A 20,337-nucleotide genomic window follows, 5' to 3' on the forward strand; every position below is an offset into this window, starting at 1 on the left:
GTATTTTTTCATGTGCTTGTTGGCTGTGTGTATGTCTTCTTTAGAAAACTGTCTATTCATGTTCTTTGCCCACTTTTTAATGGGGTTGTTTGTTTTTTTGCTTGTAAATTCATTTGAGTCTCCTATAGATTCTGGATATCAGACCTTTTTCAGATGCATAGTTTGAAAATATTTTCTCTCATTCTATAGGTTGTCTGTTTACTCTGTTGATGGTTTATTTTGCTGTGCAGAAGCTCTTTAGATTAATTAGATCCCATTTGTCAGTTTTTTGTTTTGTTGCAATTGCTTTTGGCATCTTTGTCATGAAATATTTGCCAGGTCCTATGTCCTAGGATGTCTTCCAGTGCTTTTATAGTCTTAGTTTTTACATTTAAGTCTTTAATAATATTGAATTGATTTTTGTGTATGGTGTAAGGAATGAGCCCAGTTTCAATCTTCTGCATGTGGCTACCCAGTTACCCCAGCACCATTTATTGAATAGGGAGTCCTTTCTCCATTGCTTGTTGTTTTTTTTTTTTGTCGATTTTGTTGAAGATCAGATGGTTATAGGTGTGGGGCATTATTTCTGGGCACTCTATTCTGTTCCATTGGTCTATGTGTCTGTTTTTGTACCAGTACCATGCTGTTTTGGTTACTGCAGCCTTATAGTATAGTTTGAAGTCAGGTAATATGATGTTTCCAGCTTTGTTCTTATTTCTTAGGATAGCCTTGGCTACTCAGGCTCTTCTTTTTATTCCATGTGAATTTTAAAATAGTTTTTTTCTACTTCTGTGAAGAATGTCATCTGTAGTTTGATAGGAATAACATTGAATCTGTAAACTGCTTTGGGCAGTATAACCATTTTAACAATACTGATTCTTCCTATGCATGAGCATGGAATGTTTTTCTATTGGTATCATCTCTGATTTCTTTGAGCAATGTTTTGTAATTCTCACTGCAGAGATCCTTCATCTCCTCTCCCTGATTAGCTGTATTCCTAGGTGTGTGTGTCAATTGTGAATGGGATAGCATTCCTGATTTGGCTCTTGGCTTGGCTGTTGTTGGTGTACAGGAATGCTACTGATTTTTGCACATTAATTTTGTATCCTGAAACAAAGTTTGTTGAAGTTGTTTATCAGCTGGAGGAGCTTTGGGGCAGAGACTATAGGGTTTTCTAGCTATAGAATCATGTTGTCTGCAAACAGGCATAGTTTGACTTTCTCTCTTCCTGTTTGGAGTGTCTTTTATTTCTTTCTCTTGTCTGATTGCTCTGGCCAGGATTTCCAATACTATGTTAAATAGGAGTGGTGAGGGAGAGCATCCTTGTCTTGTTGCAGTTTTTAAGGGGAATGCTTCCATCTTTTGCCCATTCAGTATGATATTGCCCATTGGTTTGTCCTAGATGGTTGTTATTATTTTGAAGTGTGTTACCTCAATGCCTACTGGGTTGAGGGTTTTTAACATGAAGCGATGTTGAATTTTATCAGACACCTTTTCTGCATGTATTGAGATAATCACGTGATTTTTGTTTTTAGTTCTGTTTATGTGATGAATCACATTTATTGATTGGCATATGTTGAACCAACCTTGCATACAAGGGATAAAGCTTACTTGACCATGGTGGATTAGTTTTTTGATGTGCTGCTGTATTTGGTTTGCTGGTATTTTGTTGGGTATTTTTGCATCTATGTTCATCAAGGATATTGGCCTGAAGTTTTTTTTTGTTGTTGTATCTTTGACAGGTTTTGGTATCAGGATGATGCTGGCCTCAGAGAATGAGTTAAGGAGGAGTCCCTCCTCAATTTTTTGGAATAGCTTCAGTAGGAATGGTACCAGCTCTTCTTTATTCATCTGGTAAAATTTAGCTATGAATCCTTCTAGTCCTGGGCATTTTTTGTTGGTAGGCTGCTTATTATTTTACTGGTCTGTTCAGGGATTCAATTTCTTCCTGGTTCAATCTTGGAAGATTGCATGTGTCCAGTAATTTATCCATTTCTTTTAGGCTTTCTAGCTAGTGTGCATGGAGGTATTCATATTAGTCTCCTTTCTTATTTCTTATTGTGTTTATTTGGATCGTCTCTCTTTTTTCTTTATTAGCCTAGCCAGCAGTGTAACTAACTTATTAATTTTTTCAAAAAACCAACTCCTAGATATGTTGACTTTTTGTATGGTTTTTAATGTCTCGATTTCCTTCAGCTCAGCTTTGATTTTGGTTATTTCTTGTCTTCTGCTAGTTTTGGGGGTTGACTTGCTCTCGCTTCTCTAGTTTCTCTAGTTGTGATGTTAAGTTGTTAATTTGAGATCTTTCTAACTTTTTTATGTGGGTGTTTAGTTCCATAAAGTTCCCTCTTAACACTGCCTTAGCTGTGTCCCAGAGATTCTGGTATGTTGTATCTTTGTTTGGAACTATTTTTAATATTCTTCAGTGCAACCTGCTGGAATGACTAATAGCTGCAATTAGGTCCAATGTCTGAAAGTTTTGAAATCTAATATTGCTACATATGCCTTTTACTATTTCCTTACAATTGCATGAGCTTTGAAACTGAAAGACCTGGGAGGGAATCTCAGCTTGACACATACTCATTATGTGGCCTTGGGTCAGTCATTGAGAGTCTTTTCCTCCCAGTGGTTGGGAAGCTGCATGGAAGTGTAGAGGGCACTGTGAGATACAGAATCAAAGGATGAGTGATGAAACCACTGAGAGAGAACCCCTTCCTGAGAAACCACTAAAGGTAATACTATAGTTACTTAAGACCAATTATTTTGAGCTACTGATCTTGCCTTCAAAATTTCCAGTACTATACTTGGGACCAAAAAAAAAAAGTCAGCAATTTCCTCAGATGTTCTAGGAAGTATGGTTTGGAGACACACTGAAACGTCAACCTTATTGTTGACTTCTATTGAACACTCAGTGGTAGAGAAGGAGCCCTTAAAATATAGTTAGCTGTGATTGTTTTTCCTGGAGCCTCACAGCTACATTTGCTAGGCAATCAAGAGGCAAGTTTTGGGGATGTAAAAGCAGTACAATGGGGCAATGGTAAGATGAGACAGATGCTGTTATATACATGGAGATCTGCCAGTACTGGAAAAGTTATAATAGTTAAAATGATGATAATGATGATGATGATGATGATGATGATGATGATGATGATTATAATGATGATGATGGTGATTTGGTAGGATGAAAGGAGCACATGACCAAGAGTGACAATGCCTGGGTAAGCAGCTTAGCTCTACTATACACCACCTCCATGACATTAAACAAACAACTTAACTACTGAAGACATTGCTTTCTTATCTGTAAGATGGAAAAATTAATATGTTCCTGTGTGCCTCTTAAGGTTGCTACATGGGCAAAGCAAGAAACAGGTGGAATCACTCTGCAATCAGCAACATGCTTAAATAGTTAATGACACAGATTTACTTGATTGCCTTTGCCAACCAAGTTTTCATGATAAGTTGTTGACCAGGTTGCTGGCTCTCTGATGGGATCATGTGAGGGTGAAAAAAAAGATCCAGAAGCTACTGGATTTTGGGAGCTTTGTATAAAATTTGCAAGCAACTATGTGAGGTTTTAATAAGTGGGAGGTTTGCATTCTTAAGTCAACGTAGCTTTTCTTATACAAATGTTTTTAAATAATACATTTTTATGGCAGCTATATTTTCAAAGTGTTTTCTAAAATAACTGACCCTTAATAGAAAAGAAGTATTCTGCTTTATACTTAAGGATAAAAAAGGACATGCTATGTCTTAGAAGAAAATATTGGCCTGGCTTTTAGAAAACCTAAATTCTGTCTATTATCACTGTAGGACTCTGAGCAAGGACTTTGATTTCCCCAGCTGCCAATTGAGGACAAGGAACTAGATGATTTTAAACATCCTACCCAACTCTAATAATTGGTAATTTCTATGAAATTATCTATGCTTTTCCCATGTTTCCAGATGAGATGCTATTGAATGGTATTCTCCTGTAAGCCAGCCCTGTTGTTGACTACGTTTGGTGGCATTGGCTCTCCTAATATCTATAGGACATGACAAGCAAAAAAGGTATGGAGAAATGTGCTTTGAAACTGAGCATGATATATATTTCCATCTCAAAGAGAAAAATTTCTGTGTACACTTTGCATGTAATTTGCAGGGCATAAATACCAAAGCAAAAGCTTGATAAAGTTAACACACAAGGATTTGGGTTAAACTGAGAACTAGACACAGGTCTAGCCACCACTTATGAATAGGCTACCATATATGGACTGGGCCTGAGCCTGCCAGGTTATGAATGGCTGAAGACAATCTAGAATTCAGAGACAGCATTAGAAGACAGCATCTAAATCAGAAGACTAACTAAATGTCTGTAATTATCTAGGTTTTCTTCATTGCACTCCAAGAAACAGTTTCCTGACCTGAGCAAATTTCTATTCCTAAAGGTTACAAGGATAGCATGTTAGAATTTATTGTAAATAGTTCAAATGCTTTAGGGTTGCTAAATAATTTTAGGCAATTATGTCACAATCATTATTTTAACACTGAAATGCCCCTACATGAGACCTCATAATGTTAGCCTGCCCCTACTATTTTGTAGCACTTTGCAATTGCTTTCCATGTAGTGACCTTCCCCTTCATTAATCTTTCTCACTCTTTTTAGTCAGTCTTGGAATCAGACTGAAATCCTAGAGTTAAAAGAAGTATTGATTAGTTTCCATATCTGCTCACCTTACTCTCCATACAACACTTTTCAGAGAAGGTATTTTCATAATGTCCCCCAATAACTTCCTTTAAGGTCTAATAAGCTTTATATCAGTAAATGCTTTAATTCTGTCAGGAATTCTGTCAAGAATTCTGCTTTAATTCTCTATCAAGAAATGCTGATTCTGTCTTGCCATGAAAGGAGACATTTGCCTTTTAGCTCTCAATGTTCCATTATCAATAAAGACCCGCAAAAGTAAGGGGTCTGGCAGTTCTGTTTCCATGTGTTCCTTTTGTGAATATGAATGTCTGCACATACCATTTTCTCCAACTATAATGCTCAGCCATCCAACCACGCACCTGGTCTTCTGACTTGTCCTTCTCATATTATAAGATTTAATTTATAAATCCCCTTCTCCTGGAAGCCTTCCCTTATCAACTCCAATACCTTTTATAAACACACACACACACACATATACACACATACACACACACACATATACACACATACACACACACACGGAGAGAGAGAGCTAGATGCTCTTTATCCCAGGTCCCATTGCAACCTTCACTTAATTCCTACTGCTTATCACAACACATTGTAATTGTTGGCTTATTTCCCTCTCCAAATGTAAATAACAACCCAACTTTGAGGGCAGGGACAATCTTATTCATGTCTGTATCTCTGTCACCTAGCACAGTACCTGACCTACAGAAAGCAGTAAAGAAATATTTTGTAAATGAAATAAATGTATCTATCTCAAGCCCTGGTCGCCTCCCACTACTTTTCTGAAATGATGTTTTTTTTCTTCCATATTAAAGTTATGAAAATTTAACAAGCTCTTGATGACAATTTGGAAGCCTCACTAGGACCTCTCAGATGGCATTTCTCTTGTGTTTCAGAATGCGTCTGCTTTGCATGACAGTCCAGATGTCAGCCTTTCCACATTTCCCCAGCATTACCTTGAGTCGAATTAAGTCCCTCCCGTGTAGTTCTAAACCTTCTATCTGGGCAGGCAGCTTTGTTGTTAGCTAACTGTCGGCATTACAGTGCTGTATTCATAAAGGATTGTCAGCACGATGCAGTATTATTATGCGAGATCAGTTGCTCATGTAAAGACACATTAAACCTAGCAGTTGCTTTGTCTCTTGTCAAGGGAATTGCGTGGTGCTACACTGGAGATGAGAGTTTGCACCGTCAACCTACTACTGCTGTTTTCGCTACCCACTTTGGAAGAATCAACAATTCATGCTTGTTTCCTTGTTTTGTCTTCTTTGGTAACAACTTAGCCACTATCCAAACAGGAATCTTAGTAGTGCCAGAAAAAATAATATCCCTTGGTGCAAGGGTTATTTCATGTGAGTGTTTCTACAAGGGCTAGAGTTTTGTGTTTTATCCTCAGTTCAGTGGCTGTGGTGCTGCCTTTCCCTGTTAAGAGGCCTCCCGACACCTACCTACCTGCGCTTCCACACTGGCATTCAGGATTTCCCATTGTCTTGTTTCACCAGCCTGTCACCAGGCTTCTTATTGGATGCTCTCTTCAATATCAGCTTATTTGAATTACCATTTGTTATCAAAACTTTCAGAAATCAGCTCTGTCAGACATGCTAAAATATTCCCTATACATGCAGCAAAATCTCCTTCTAGCACTACACACCCCCAGTGGGCAGTCTAATTCCAGGGTCCTGTTGCTTCTGGTGTGCCCATTCTATACATATTAACTGTGCCACATCTGCCTAAAACATGACAGGTAACAAGATTTGATATACAGGAGAGTTCCATCTTAAAAAAAAAGGATTGCTAAAAGAAAACCAAAAGCCAATTTTCTGCCTCTGTTTCCCCAAGATTTTCTTCCCTCCTTCATTTCTTGTTTGTTTCCAAACTATCTACCTGAAAACTTGACCCAAAACAGGAAAAGTAATAGAAGAATAAGTTTAAAGAACCAGAGGGTCTTGGGGAAAGTTGAGTCTTTGAAAGTGTGAGAAGGTGTTAATGTTAGCTTAATCATTGGCTAGGCCTACTTTTTTCAAAGCTTACTTTATATCCTCTATTATTATTAAGAAACAGCACATTTTCAACACTACATTTTGCCTCAGCAGGCCCCTTTCAACAATATATTATGGTTCTGTTATAGAACAGCCAAACTACATTAATCACTTTTTTCAAGATGTAGTTTATAGCAGATAACATTTTTAAGTTTGCTTTGCTGCAACAGCTTTCTGACAAAGGGGTAGACTGTCAAAAGTCATCTCTTTCATTCTGAGCCCCACAACGCTGCACATTTCACTTATCTCTAACTGTCTCATGCTCTCTATTGTACTCCTCCTTAATGCTTTTTAGTTTTGTTCAGTCTCCGATTCTTTAAGGATTCAGCTGGTACAATAATCAGATTGTCTGACTAGCCATCTTTCTGTCTGTCTACATTTTAAATGTATCTAACAAACAAGGTGATATAATTATTTTACTCCTGTTTTAACTCATAGAAAGCTAGAATTTTACAGATCACAAGGACATGACAGCAGGTGGTTTTCAAAAAGAATAAATATGAAGTATGAGCCTGTTTTTCTTAATGAAGTAAAATGGATCTTGCCTTTGTCATGCTTCCAGAATATGGCTCAATTAGAAAAATCTTAGGCAATATGTGTTCATTTCTAGAAATTACAAGTGGCTGTAAGTGATTATATGCATCTCGATGTAACGCCGTAGCACAAATTCATCATTTTTAATGTCTGTCTATATACTGTGGCTTTAACCAAGTTCTAGGCACAAGCTGATCTTTTCGCAGTATTTTTAATAACTCCTACTTAACATAATTATTTTGAACATCTATTCTTTTAAAGTCATTTTTGTTAGTTTTTCCCTTGAGATCTCTGCTTTCTTTTAAAAATATCATGTTGTATTTTAAAAAGTCACTTTTTCTCTCTCTTCCCAAAACTACCACGATTTTTTTTTAAGTCAGCTTTAAATGGCTAGTTTGACCAAGTGCTGTGACCTGGATTGAATAATTGGAACTTGCTGTTAGAATGGTACCTGAGTGTGTTTATCCCAGAAAGAAATTCCAAATGCACTGGGGATAGAAATAAACCAAGGAGTTTGGATAGAGATGATAAAGAATATGAAAAACTCAACTGAGAATTTCATGCAACCTCTCTAAAACAGAGAGATTATGGGTATATGAGCCATATTTCCATAGCTGATGACAAAATGATCTTTAAATATATTACATTTTATTACTAAAAAGGTAAGTTTATAAAATACAAATTGAAATAACACTAAGATAATTTTTTGCCTAATATTGATGGAAAAAGATGAAGCTACAAAGTGTTGGCAAGAGTGCGGAGAAACTAGTACTCTTATTTACTACAATTGGGGATAATCATTGGCAAAAATATTTTTCAGGGTCATTAAAAAGTACTTGAATAAGTTTAAATATTGCACATCCTTTGACCCAGCAATTTTATCTTTATAACTATATCCTGCACATATACTAACACAGGTATACAAAAATGTGTGCACGAAAATATTTGCTGAGTGAATGCTGAGCTCTAATTCTGAAATCAGACATACTTGAGTTGAAATCACAGCTCCACTACCTTCTGGATATGTGACCTTGGACAAGTTACATAGCATTTCAGTGTCCTAATCTGCTCGATTATTTTGAAAATTAAATGAAATGATGCCTACAAAGTCTATAATAAAGTGCCTGGCACTTAGTATTAATAAATACTTAGTGAGTATTTATTACTCTTTGCAGTGATGATAATATTACTACAGATATCGTCCTGTATTATTTATAATAGCAAAATACCTGAAAACAAGTCAGCTATCTGTTAATTGGAGAATTGACTATATCACCTTAGGTCCATTCAGTGGAATACAACATAGTCATTAAAAAGAATGAGATCAATCTACATGGAAAGGGTCAAAATATACTATGAAAAAGTCAAATTTCAGTATTAACTATATTATTCCTTATGTGTGAAAAGACACGATAACACATTTTACTACTATATGGAGGGAGGGAAGGAGGGAAGAAGGGAGGGAGAGAGAGAGAGAATACAAAGCAAAATATTAATAAGAATTATCTTTGGGAAGTGGGATAATGGGGCGCTTGAATTTTTTCTCTATAATGAACTTTTGTAATATTTTAATTTTTCACCATGCACTTGTATTACTTTTGAAATTAATAGAAGTATTATTTTTGAAAGAGTAAAAGTAAATTCAATACGTGATGCAATCTTTCACATTGAATTCTTAAATCAAATAAAAGAAAATAAGATGTGTATTTTTGCCAACTCCTAGCAAAAACAGCTGTCTCAAAAGGAAATGTTCTAGTATAAAAGGGAGCTTTGTTTTCTTCCTTCTGCCTTAGTTCAGGCCTGCTTGCCTGTTTCACAGTATTGAATATGTAGTGCATGGACAGGAAAGCTCAGGAATAAGAGACCTATAGAAAATACCTAGGGATATTTTTAAACAATTCAATATGAATAGAGCGAGCTAATTTATTAAGCCAACTATCTATTTTCCAATTTCAGGTTATGTAGATAAAGGATTATCCAAATTATTTTCATCCTTGGATTCTCACAACCTAGTTTATAGAATGTATTCAGTAAATATTTGTTGAGTGAATAAGTAAAGACTGGCTGTCACTTAAATACATTTCTTTTAGCTTCCTAGTAGCTGCACTTACACATCTTCCATTGCTAAAGCCAGTCAGCAGAGACCTGGGGCAGGCAGGGTGAAAATAAATGAAACCAGAAGGATTTTCTGGAAAAGCATGACAGAGATCAGAGAATCAGGGAAACTCGGAGCTAGAAGACAACCGCAGAACTATCCATTCTGACACCTAATTCTGTGAGGAAACTGAGTCCCAGAGAAGGTGGTCAGAGTGCTGGTTGGAGGCAGAGTAAGGACATAAGCCCAAGTCTTATACTCCTACTTAAATTTTCCTTCCTAACCAGGTTGTTATTCCCCACAAAAGAGTGCTATTGCTTAGCTAAATTGGCATGGAATCTTCCTTTCATATGGAGGAGAAGGCAGTGGTGATGAGAGGGGACAGGTTTACTAGCAAAGCTATATCCACTTATAAATTTACTTCTTTTTAACTTATATTGTTGTTTTCTCCCAGCAAATATTTTCAATGTAAATAATAGATACATGGAGCATCTCAAGTTTACCATTATTGTGTCCCTTTAAAGATACTTCTATCTTCCAACCTTTCTTCAAATACCATGATCAAAAATTAGTATAAATCAAAACTGTTTGATGTCTTTATGTTAACTTTGCCTAGGAAAAAAATGGAAAAGTATGGCAGAATACTTTCTCAAACTATAAACTAGACAAGAATACCACTATGAATTTGGAAGCATGATTTTCTTCTTTGGGTGGATTCTTCGGTTATCTTCTGCCCATTGGAACAAATTCCTTCTTAGTCATTATTTAATAGCACTCCTTCTGCCTTCGCTATAGCAGCACTTATCACAGGTGAGATAAAATGTCAAAGCTAAAGAAAAGTAAATGACTGGAAGTGAAATATCCAAGCAGAGATTGGCATATAGACAATGCCAACCAAGGAGGAAGTGAACTCTGAGCAGTGGTAGGAAATTTACTTAGCTGCGTTGACCTAATATGGTGGCAAATGTAAGCCTGGCATGACACATGCGTTTTTTAATGAAACCATATTAAACAGCTGATTTTTTATTAGACCTGATATTTTCCCCCTAGATCCCAGTCCATCTAAATTTAAGCAGACAGAAGGGTGATTGATTCAACAGTATATCTTTTACTTAATCCAGCCCCAGTTAAGTTTTTCCCCATTACCATGTTATGCAAGGGCAACCCCACACTGGCAGTTGGTTGTTAATTACATTTGATGTGCAGTAACACAAGAGAGCTAATTAACTTGCATCAAAAAAGCTTTATTTACTGTGACAAATTAAACAAACTCATAAAGTGTTCAGCCACAATGGCTCTCAATTATCATGCCGTCCAAGTAATGTGGTGCAAACATATTCCCAGGCCTCCCTCAGGTATCACTTCAATCTCACAGCCCCCTGCACAATACAATTATAAATGAATCTTTTTAATGAATAGAATGGAAAGTCAACTGCTCTTTGTTTTGCTTTGTTTTGTGTTTGTATGTGTATGCATGAGTGTGTTGAGTGTGTATGTGTTCTCTCAAGGTACAGCTGAACACGTGGGTCATAGTCAATTTCTTAATCCATGCTTACTGAACGATTCAACAGTTTTCATGGACTTTAATCAGAGAACTCTCTTAGAGCAAAAAGAGAAACCTCATGTCCCAAAGCCCATGTTCTGTATTAAGCACAATTGTCTAAAACTGGTCCTCTTCAGACTCGTCTAGACAGTTTTTGACTCCTTAGAGGAGGCATTACCACTCCATAATGACTTAAACACAGGAGGTATAAAATAATTCCTTTCTCATTTGGTACAGTAAGGAAATAAACTTTGCCCCTCAGCCAACAGGAGGCAGCAGAACATCTCGGTGTCTTTGGAACTTCTTTCTTTGGGGAAACTAGCTATAATTCCCACCATTCTTTGTAAAACAGCATTTAAAATTAATTTACCTGTGGTAAGTACTTAGCAAAATACTCTTCTTTCTTTCTACTTAATTTGTAATGTTTGATGATTTAAGGTTCATAGCACAGTAAAATGGAAGAAACACTGAGCTAGAAATCAGATGAAGAATAATAATAGCAACTAGTTCATGCAGCTCGTAAGTGGCGAAATCAGGATTGTCTAACTCCAAAACTTGTTCTCAACTGCTGCCAACCAAGTACCTTTTGGCACGTTATGGAACCCCTATTTCCTTATCTGTAACATATAAATAACATTTGACACCATGTTGTAAATGGGGCCTATAATAACTTTAAATGAAACTGTAAATTGTTGATGTCATTATGAATATTTGTTGATCGGCCTCATAAAAAATTCATAATGAAATTTTCTCAATTGTCATCTTTCAATAGAGTTCTATGCCTATATGCCAATAAATGACTAAGGAGAAGAATTTTCTTAAAGGATAAAAAAGTTTACTTATCTACATGACAATTTAGAATACCAATATTTCTAAAAGAGCTAGTTATTCTGAGCACTTTGATTAAAGAGGAAAAGAACTGAGAAATAGGAACAAGGTCTAGGGAAACTGACTGCTCTTTAATAATCTCACCAGTATTTCTGAAAGTTAAGCATCCTTAAGTTCCTTGTTGAACCCCCCAAGAGAAATAAAGGCAAAAATTTGCCTTAGAATGGATTCTTTTTTAAAACCAAGGAGGAATGATCATTACAAATTTAGCCAAAGAGTCATGCTTGGTCATTTCCTGTTTAACCTTAATCTACAAGAAAGCCACGCTTCCCAGAGATGGTTGGGAAGTCACCCTCAAGACAAGATGTTCTGGTTCCCCTCCTCTTGACTGTTGACATTTATGAATTAGCTGCAGTCTGTAGCTGAGGTCCAGAGTCACTCTGTTCCTGAAGGACTTTTATCCTAATCAGTGATTTTGTCGTCTGGACAGACATCAAGTTTGGGCAAAAAGGCTCACCAATAATGCATTCTATTTGGCTATAGGTGACAGCAGGAGCTAGTAAAGAAATCACAGTAGGGAACACAGCTGAGTGTGGGCATAACAAAATGTCCTTTATTTACAAGAGCATAACCTGTAATATGCAATTTCAACATTGAGGTACACCTGAGCACGTCTAAAAGACTGCTGGTTCTGTAATGAAAATTTTGAGTGATTCCAAAGGTCTAGGGTCCTCTGTACTGGGTGATTATTATGAACTAACAAGGCAGTGTGATTATTCCACCTCAGAATAGTCATACAAATCAGTGGCGCACTTCTGCTTCTGCCAACGTTTTCTGTCCAGGGCACTGCAGTTCACAACTGTCACAAAAGTACTTAGTTGCTTTCCTAGCTGAAAGTATGGCAAAAAAAACTGAGCAATTTTGTTGTTCAAGAAGTGGCTTCTTTATAAACTACATCTCACTCAAATGTCTCCCAATGATCTACAATTCGTGGGCGAAATCCATTTGCCTCCTCCCTCCCCCAGGACAATTATGAGTTAACATGAAAACAAAGACTCAAAACAGAAATAAAACCTGAAATAAATCACTTGTATAAATGGAGAGATACAACTTGTCATATTAAAAATCTTATAGCCTAGTCTACAAAGAACAATCTTATCATTCTCTATCCTATCAGAAAAGATACGTACATAAGAAGCTGACCAATTTATTATAAACAGGTCTTTTTATGCTAGACTGATTGCAGAGATGTTACTATAACGGAGAATTCTGAAGAGGACATTAAAATACAGCTACAATGCCAAATGGAGTAGTTGATTTTTCGAGCTTTATTCACACTGAATGTGACAGTCCTTTCTGCATATGGACGTCCATGGGTGGCCATTAAATCAAACTGAGCATCTTACAAGCCTATTCATATTGACCAGAGTATGGCGGCTCATTTAACCAATTCCGCCAGTGCGTATTGCAGAGAGCTAGAGGGGATGTAAAGAGCTCTCCTTGATTACAATGCTCTCTGTGGGACCACAGGAGTTACTTACCAGCCCCCAACACTCAGAAATTCTGAACCAAGCAAATGACAGTACATTTTTCTTCAGCGCACGTCCCTTCAGTGAGATTCAAAGTCAATCATATCAACACCAGTTTGTAATTTCCCCCTGCATTTTAGGGTTAAGAATTCCAAGGACACCCCCAAATTTCTATGATTTTGTCCTGTTTCTTGGCACAAAGCTTGCTGTGACTCTACTGTGAAGGTGTGCCGTGAGCTGCAGTGGATATCCTGACTTCCCAGGAAATTGAAAAGAGCTGCAAGACTTTGGTTTTCTTGACAGCGAGTATCTATAAGCCTTTCCACTGTTGGTGAAGTAGGAGATTTCAATGTTCTTTTCCTTACAAAATTCCAAATTAGGTGATTCTCCCAGACTGAAACTTTCTTGAGGCTCAGAATAGGGCTCTTACCTCTCTCATTTTCTCACCTTGATGGGCAGACTATGTTATACTACTCTACAATTATAATTGCAATTGATTGTATTTCAGGTGAATTCTGTGGAGTAGACAAGGAAATGGAACCGTTTGTTATGTTAAGAACTTAAAAGTTAAGCAGAGCATATAGTCTCCATCAAAGAATCGCAGTGAGAAAATACACACCAACACTATCCCTGCTGCCTCTATTGAACTCATTTTGGAAGATGCTTTTAAATAGAGTGAGTGACAGCCAAGTTTTGTACTTAGAGGACGAACTGTTTATGAAAACATCTTGAGTTCATTGATGATCAATTTTAATGAATTAGGTAATGAATTGATTGTCCTTGAAAATATTATTTGTATTTGAAAAAACAAAGAGATGGGACTATATTGTTACTATTTTTTCTTTTTTTTAGATGGAGTCTCACTCTGTCACCAAAGCTGGAGTGCAATGGTGTGATCTCGGCTCACTGCAACCTCCACCTCCCAGGTTCAAGTGATTCTCCTGCCTCAGCCTCCCACGTAGCTGGGATTATAGGTGCGTGCCACCATGCCCAGTTAATTTTTTTTTCTTTTTTGTATTTTTAGTAGAGACAGGGCTTCACCACGTTGGCAAGGCTGGTCTCGAAATCCTGACCTCAGGTGATCTACCCGCCTCAGCCTCCCAAAGTGCTGGGATTACAAGCGTGAGCCACCATGCCTGGCCTTGTGAGAGTTTTTTTGAACTGATTCTGAAAACGGTTAGAAAACCTGCTTGAGAAAAAATGGTATGCAGCCAGCCAAATGTCTGCTTCTTTAAAAAATACTTAAGGTCTTATATATTTCTTAAAAATTGGCCAGTGACCAAATTGCAGAATGCTTTACAACAAACAGCCACTAGTTCATACAGGAGACATTTATTGAGCACCTACAACATGGCAGCCAAACATCGTGTTAGGTTGTGGATCCAAAAATTTAAAAAACATAATCCTCAAGAGGATTATAATATCGTGAGGAGAGGAGAAGGGCATGTGAATAAGCAATACTATAATGTCCTTGATATGGGGGAAAGTTGTACAAAGTGTAAGGACAGGATAGTAAGCAAGTCCTTAATAATAACAGCTAACACTCACTAGTACCTTCTATATTCCAGGCTCATACTACTAAATTAACTCATTTAATCCTCACAGGAACCTTACAAGGTGGGCACTGTTTCCGAGGGAATCAAAGATGGGTGATGTAAAGAGTGACAATCAGGCTGAGGCAAGGCAACGGGGTAGAGGGACACGACTGAGAAGTAGGCGTAGCTAATGAGCAATGTGCTGGGTAGAGTGGGATGAGAGCTGAAATGAGGGTTAATACACAGGCACAGGAAGGGACCAGTTCATTCAGTGCCTTGGTGACACCCGAAGGAAGTTTATCTTGTAGACGATGGGTAGCTGATGAAGAATTCTGAGCATTTATTTGGGCTTAATCCCGTTTAATACAGCCAATCAACTCGTGGGGGAGGCTCACAAAGACAAGGGTAAGAATTAAGTGCCGAAGTTGTCCATCAAGGCATCGGCAAAATGGAGGAAGCTGAAAAACCTCGGAACACAAGCGTTTTGCTTGGTCATAAGCCTAGACAAATGTAAGTTTCCCCGCCCCAGCTCCCCTCAGCCTGTCACACAAAAGCGTTCACATCAGCAGTCGTCAGCGGCGATGTCAGGCTGCAGTGTCGTTCTTCAAACCCTTGGGAAAGCTTTAGCTTCTCAAGCCAATTGCACTGCATTGTCAGTGGGGGTGTCCGTGAGCTCCCCCTCGTGGCTGAAGGCCAGCATCTCTGTTAGGCTTAGCTGAGCCCGGTCTCCCCGCCTCTGAGCCTGGCCACTTCCCAGGCCAGACGTGGAGGAGACACTTGCTGCTCAGTGCTGTCCAGAGGAGCATGATGAATAGCTGGTGTCTTGGCTATCCTGGAAATCTGAGCGACTCCATTTAATTCTCCTACGAGGGCCAGGCGAGGTGGTCTCTGACTCAGCTTCAGCACTCCACGGAGGGCCCTTGGCCTAACCATGAGAACGAATTCCAGTCGCAACCAAAGCTTGTTTGTACAGTGAAATGAATAAATGTGTTTAAACCTAGGTTCTGACTTCTAACCAGTCTGTGTTGCTAAAATACCAAAGAGTAATTATAATGATATTTCTAGTTAACAATTTTTTGTGTGTCTGCTATAACATTTAAATTAGACTAAATTCAGCTGTTTGAATGCCCTCTGACAATATTTTTTCTCTCAGCTCCAAGACTGTTTTATCACTCCATACTCACTTGACCTAATCGGCACCATCCTGCACTCTGAAATGTTTATACTGTTAAATGAATTTTTAATCTAACTTTTACAGCATTCAATTTCAGTTTCATCAGCCATCCACAGTGTAATATCTAATGTTTTAAAATAATCTAGACAGTTACAAAAGGGGAGGGGGAGGGGGAAAATCGTCGTGTTATGAAGCAAATGATTAATTAAAGCAAATTAGATTCTGGCAGCTCTTGCTATCATTATCATGTGTTCCCCGACTAGACTAATAAATCTTTGTTGAGAATGTGTGCTTTCACGAGGTTCAAGAGTCACCTGGGAAAGGCCATTATTGACTAATATTTTTGTATTGCTGTTAGTTTTATTTTCTAATACCCTATAGAATAACAGCTAATCTTTCTCAAACATTTAGAGTGCATTCATAAATCCCACTTTGCTCACTCTTTAGAGGTAGGTTTGAGAGGGGGTGGGAAACAAAATAATTTCTCTGTAGACGCAAGTAAATTACAATTAAGCAATACAGCTAATATGTCGGCAAATGCTGGAAAACCTAAAAAACACTACTTTGAGCGCCTGCTGCATAATGCCGTCATAGCTGGGGCACAGTCCTGGGATTTCAGCAGCTGCAAACCTTCTCCAAACTGCACAGAAAAGCAAGAACAGCACAGCTCTCCTCTATTTTAGAGGTTTGCCTTCTTTCTTTTCTTTCCTGGGATCTGGCACTTCCACATTGAGGCAAGTAACAATGCCGAGGCAAGCCGCTCTCTCTAAATCCAACCAAATGCTGCTGCCATGCAAACTAGACAGTCTGCGTTGTTTCTGAAGGCACAGAAGGGAGATATTGACAGATATTTCAAGAAAAGAGCCACATACTTGCCTTTATTTAGACTGTTCAAAGTGCTGTCACTTAAATCAACCTTTAATAATTTTTTTCTGATCTCAAGTATTGCAGTTTTAACATCCATACAATTCATTGCTTAATTTGTATGTTTTAAAGTATATTTCCTACAACTTTCCCATTTGCTTTTCCTCTAGTTTAACCAGTTGTGTCCTTTTCATCCAAATCCAAGCAAATGCCAGTATCAACTGTAAGCTCAGTTCTCCATGGTCTCCAGTTACTGCATGTCACATTGTCTTAAAACTTATGAAGAGAAGGCACAGATTTATTTGAAGTCTGTGATACTGTGACAGAAAAAAAAGAAACAGTTTTATAATAATAATGTAAATTCCGGGTCTAAATTTATTTTGAGGTTTGTTAAATGGGGTGGGGGGAACATAATTCCCAAAAGCGAAATATCAGATTGTAATAAATAATCACATGCCACTAAATATTTGTGCTGGTTTTGAGACAGTGTGCCCCATAAAACTCCAAGATGTGGTTGAATGTATTGATGTTGCTCTAGACAATTCAGGTCTCTCTATGTATTTAACCTCCACCCCTGCCATGGCCTTGTTAATTTTGATTTCTAAGTGACTTGGGTACGACTACAAAAACTAAACATATATTTAAATATGTACATATAGGCATTCCTTTTTTGCCCTTTCTAACTGCAGATTATGACGTGAGCTATGATTATCCATCAAAGTAATTTCCTCTACCCACTCCCTCTCTCATCCTCCCACCCTCCACATTTGAACATGCTTCTCTTTTCCTTGGGGCTCCTGTTCAGCTTTCTGCAGCACAGATCCCTGCTGCCTCGGCCGCCTGGAAAATAGCCTACAGTGCAGCTCAGTATGGCAGCACATCCCCACGGCCTGGGTGTTTTTCCAGACAGTTTTAGAATGATTCGGTATCGCATGAGTTAAAAAAAATTCCCCCTGGAAAAGCTAATTATTGCATGCAGATACTTCTTTGTGTGATCAAGGAGGGGACAATTTAATAGGCTCTGTAATACAACCAAGAACAAAATTGCTTTAAAGGAAGTCTCTTGTTGAGTGACAACTCTGTTGCCTGAGCCAATTAGGTCCCAATAAAGAGTGTTGAATTGGCTCCTGCTTTCTCATTAATTATGTTCTGTCACAGACATGGGGCTTGATTTAGCAATTTTGTATTACATTAAGATACTGAAAGGCCGGGAACAAATGGCTCACTCTGATAATAGGCATTCTCTACACGGTGTGACATTTACTATCCAGCTGTCCGTAAGGCAGCCTAGCACTTCAGTTCAGGGGTTTATTTGTCATTGCTTCAAAGGGACACTCAGCTTTTCACAAAAAAAGAAACAGAGAGGCTAATAGATAGGACAAAATGTACTGCTGATATGCTTTATTAGAGATAGGATGCTAGGGTTTTGCTAACAAGCTCATCCGTTGGGACTCAGCCGACTTTGCTGCCAATCATCCTCTACACAAAGGCGCACTAGTTAACAAGGAGAAATGAATTACAGACACTTATTCTGCCGGTGGGATCACAAATACACCAATCTGTGAAAGAGGCACAAACTCCAGAGACAAACTACATATTTGTCAATAACCTCCTAGAAAGAACCCTAGTAATTCTTTGAAGACCTTTGATTTAGCTTCCCTCTAAAATACATGTATAGGAAATGTTTTAGTTACCATGACATTCTTTCTTTGTTATTTGTACAAATTTTCATCACATTAAAAACAGAAAACTGAGGAGGTCTGCAAATGTTTTAGTAGGTATCTATACACTACTTTTCATATCCCACCATGGGGAGCTGCTGCTTTGGTTATTTCATTAAGAACAACAGAAAATTAAATCTTTAAACGTTAGGTTTGAGCTGTAATCCACCAATGCCATAGGAAATAATCTATAACTCTGAATTTATCGTGTATACCAATTAAGAGAGCAGGGTTAGGGACCGAATGAAAACCAAGTCTGTCTGCTTAAATAATTAGATGACTTTTAAATCATAAATATGTGTGTTTGTGTATATGTATATGAATTTACAATACAGAAACATGAACCTAAATCAATGTCTCTATATATTAAATATGGTGAAACATTTTATACATTGTATTTATGAAACTAAGCCAAATCTCTGACAGTAGCATTGATCAACATATTTGCCATTTATATTATTTAAACGTTCTCCTGCAAATATATCACAGAGAAGGACCTATTGTTGATAACAAAAAAAATAATAATCTTCAACTGAAGCTTACCTACTGACCACATGAGATTAATCAAATCTGAATATGTCATTTCAGGTTAATTACAATACGGCTCTCCAGAATAGTTCCTAGAGACAGTACACTGCATTCATCTGATTGCAGGCTGCATCAGTTCACTTAATTTATTCTTCTGCCATCTTGGATGACAGCAACTTTAGGCTCAACTATGGAAGAGATGAAAGGATAAAGAGGATACAAGGATTTACAAGACTTCCTTTCCTCAGACAGAAACTCTAAGTATGTGAAGGCCTGTTGAGCTCAGTTTCAGTCTCAGGAAGAATAGTCCATCTCTCCTGCTTTTACTCTTTCAAGAGGCTCAAAGCATTCTCTTCCAATTGGTAAAGGCACCTCAAGGAGCAACATGGTGCCCCAATAAGGAAGCTACTTTTCCTGAACTAGTCTCCTAGTTCAGGAACCTGGATTCTCTGCCGCCTCTATTTGCCTATACTCTCCTTAATTCTGGGGTATCTGAAATTCTAAAGAATCCTACCTTTGTTGACTTACTAATGTAATAACTGCAGGAAAAAGGTGGCCATAAAGCAGAGATGCAGGAGGTCTATTTGCTCCACCTGTGTGTAGGATACAACTCTTTCTTGTTCTGGTTCCCATCAGCAGAAAAGGATGAGTAAAACTAATCCATTTGAAGAAGGAGGTCTTACTTAATATAACTCCTTAAACATTTTTTCCAACTTCTAAATCTTTAAAAAGCAATTTTTGATGAGGCACACCCCAAATCATCTCTTTTATTTTAAAATAAAGCCTTTATAATGTAAGAGGAAGAGAAAACAAAAATCATGTAAAAATACGGTGATTTTTTTTCCCATCTCTTCACCCCCGCCCACAAGAAAACATCATATGCAAGAAAGTAGTTGCAATGTAACTTCTCAGCACCAATAATACCCAGGAATCATATTTTTTAAAAGCATGGATTGAACACAGACCTGGCTGAAAGAGCTTACAATCTAAGGGAACCATGAAGTCCTTTTTTTTTTTTTCTCTCTCTCTCTCTAAAATTTTCCATGTTTCTATTTTAGAAAAGACTTTGCGGTAAATAATATACACAATAGAGGCAAGAATCATCTTATCCTCACTTAGCAGGGTCTTTATCTTCACTATTCAGGTACTCTATAAGGTTGAAATCTTTCAACCTGATAGCCCCCCTCAGGCTGAAGCAAAGGTATTTATATAGACAATAAGTATTTATGCAGCAATTTATATTTTCAAAGCCTTTTGTAACCACTCATTAGTTCATCT

Source organism: Pongo pygmaeus, chromosome 15 (genome assembly GCF_028885625.2).
Source record: "Pongo pygmaeus isolate AG05252 chromosome 15, NHGRI_mPonPyg2-v2.0_pri, whole genome shotgun sequence".
In the NCBI taxonomy this organism is placed as follows: domain Eukaryota; kingdom Metazoa; phylum Chordata; class Mammalia; order Primates; family Hominidae; genus Pongo; species Pongo pygmaeus.